This window comes from Athene noctua, unplaced genomic scaffold, assembly GCF_965140245.1.
Source record: "Athene noctua unplaced genomic scaffold, bAthNoc1.hap1.1 HAP1_HAP1_scaffold_122, whole genome shotgun sequence".
NCBI classification, from domain to species: domain Eukaryota; kingdom Metazoa; phylum Chordata; class Aves; order Strigiformes; family Strigidae; genus Athene; species Athene noctua.
The window spans coordinates 297,501-300,000 of record NW_027437600.1 but is presented as its reverse complement, the minus strand read 5'-3'; the positions used below and the strand labels follow the sequence as shown (position 1 = coordinate 300,000).

The following is a 2,500-nucleotide window of genomic DNA, read 5'->3' as shown; positions in this document are numbered from 1 at the left end:
CACCGGGGTGGTGCGTGGGGGTGCGGCGGCCGAGGGCCCTCCCGGAGCGCCAGGGCACCGCCGGTCCGAGCGCGAGCGGCGGCGCGTAGGGGGAAGAGGGGGTGGCCGCCGGTGTGGTGGGGGCGCGTGGAGGCGGGAACCCCGGCCGGCCGAGCGGAAAGCCCCCGGCGCTCGGGCGCGCGCAGGAGAGGGAGAGGGGACCGGCGCGAGCCGTTGGCGGTGACGGGCTGGGCGCGGCCGGCGCCAGCCCGGCGAGAGGGGCGGCGGGCAGAGCAGGCCTCGCCGGGGTCGGGGGAGGCGTCTCCCCCGATCCTTCCTGCCCGCACCGTGGCGGGCTTGCTGCGGAGCAAGCCCGCCGGGGGGCCGGCCGGCCGCGTGCAGGGCCGAGGCCTCTGGGCGTTCCGGGCTCGGGTGCGTGGCGCCGGCCCTCGGGCCGGCGGGCGAGTTCCCGCGCCGGGCCGTGTCCCGCGCGCCAGCGGGCGGCCCGAGCCACGGCTCTCCTCCCGGGCGCAGCGCCGGGATACTGAGGGAAACCTCGGGCCCCGGGCCAGGAGGACGTGGTGGTGGTGGCGGATGTCGGGCGCGCCCCCGCGGGCGGACGCTCCCCCGATGGCGGCAGCGGGGGAGGCACCCCCGCGGGGCCCTTGAGGATGTTTCCCTCACCCCAGGGCCAGGTACCTAGCGTCCGCGCCTCCGCGGCCCTCCCTCGGCTGAGCCCGGGGGTCGAAGGCCGCGGAGCCGGGCGGAGGTTTAAAGACTCGGGCGGCTCGGTGCGACCCGCAGGGGCGGGCCCCGGCCGTGTGCGGCGGTTGAGCCTCCAGGGGCGGGAGTCGCTCTCGTGCAGGCCCTGGCCATGGCGGCCGCCGCCCACGCCGTGGGCTTTTTGTCCCCTCGGGCGGCCGCGCCGGGGAGGGGTGTCCCCCCTGCCCCCCCTTCTCCGCGGTCCGGTCTCGGCGGCGAGACCGGCGGCGTTCGGTCGGCCGCAGCCGGCCTGCCTCGCCCTCGAAACGCGAAGGGGAACCTCCCCCCCCCCCGGCGGGGAGCGCGGGCTCTCTCGCCGTCGGGGGCGATGGCGATTCCCCCACGGTCGGGGGTCTCGCCGGGCGGGGCGGCCTGCTCGGGCCGCCGCGTCTCCGTGGACGCGCAGCGGCGCGCTTGCGGCTTCGTGCTCCTTGCTTGCCACCCCCACCCCTTCCCGCCCCGGCTGAGGGGAGGGGCGGCGCAGCCCCCGGGCCCGAGCGGCGGCGGCGGCGCCGCCGCTCGGCGTGCCGGCCGGCGGTCGCTCGGTGGCCGGCCGCGTGGCCTGTCCCGTCCCGGGTCCTGCCCGTCGCTTCGCAGTCGCCTTTCCCGGTCTCGGTCAGGCGAGGCGGGTGGGCGGCCGAGGGGCGTTCCCCGTCCCGTTCTCCGCGCGGAAGCGGGGAGAGGGGGCGTCGCCTCCGGCTCAGCGGCGTCCGCCTTCTGCCTGGCGCGTGCCTGCGGAAGGGGCCGAGACGAGAAGCGGCGGCGGCGGCTCCGGGAGGGCAGCCGCGGCGGTGCGGTGGCCGGGCGGCGGTCGGGCGGAGCGCCGGGCGGCGGCGTCGCGTCGCCGTCTCGGGTTCCGGCGGTTGGCCGTCCGTCCCTGTCTCCGGTGTGGTGCGGCGGCGGCGCCGCGCGGGCGTTCCCGGCGTCGGGGCGAGAGCCGGGGTTTCGGGGCCACGGGGGCAAGGAGCCGGCTGTCGCAGCGCGCGGGCGCTGGGCGGCGCGGAGGCGCGCGCGGCGCGAGCGGGGCGCCCCCGCTGGTCGCCCGCGCGGCGGTCAGCGTCTGTGGTTTCCCCCCTCCGCGCGAGCGAGAGGCGGGTGCAGGTCCGGGCGCGCGGTCGGACGCGCCGCCGGCCCTCCGTGCGGAGGCCGGGCCGAGCCCGGGCGCCTGGGCCGCCTCCGAAGCGAGCAAGGTGCTTGTTGTTTCCCCAGGTCGGTCGGGAGCGCGGGCTCCCCGGGCCCTTGCCGTTCGGAGCTTGTTTCACCCTTCCCTTCCTTCCCTCCGTTGTGATGTCGGTACGGTCATCTGAGGCGAGGCGCGACCGTCGCCCGCCGGTCGTCGCGCGCCCCCTCCGCGCGTGCGGAGGGGGGCGGTCGGTCGGTCGGTGGGGCGGCGGTCCGTCGTCCGAGAAGGGGGCCGCTTCTGCGGAGCGGTCCCGGCCCCTCCGCGCGCGCGGGGCGGTGCCGAAAGGCAGACAACTCTTAGCGGTGGATCACTCGGCTCGTGCGTCGATGAAGAACGCAGCTAGCTGCGAGAATTAATGTGAATTGCAGGACACATTGATCATCGACACTTCGAACGCACTTGCGGCCCCGGGTTCCTCCCGGGGCTACGCCTGTCTGAGCGTCGCTTGACGATCAATCGCCGGCCGGTGCGCCGTCCCTCCCCGCCTCGCCTCGGCGGGCGGGCGGGCGGCGTCCGCGGCGGCGCGGCTGGGGTGCCTCGCAGGCCCGTCGGTGTCGGCCGAGGGCCTTCGTCCCC

The 2,500-nt window shown here is 78.5% G+C and overlaps 1 non-coding gene across 1 annotated transcript; it reads left to right on the top strand.

Moving 5' to 3' along the window:
• The first annotated feature begins 2,215 nt into the window (after positions 1-2,215).
• Positions 2,216-2,368, top strand: LOC141955090 (5.8S ribosomal RNA). The gene has a single exon (XR_012632347.1). It is a non-coding gene; the product is annotated as a 5.8S ribosomal RNA (ribosomal RNA).
• Positions 2,369-2,500: the final 132 nt, after the last annotated feature.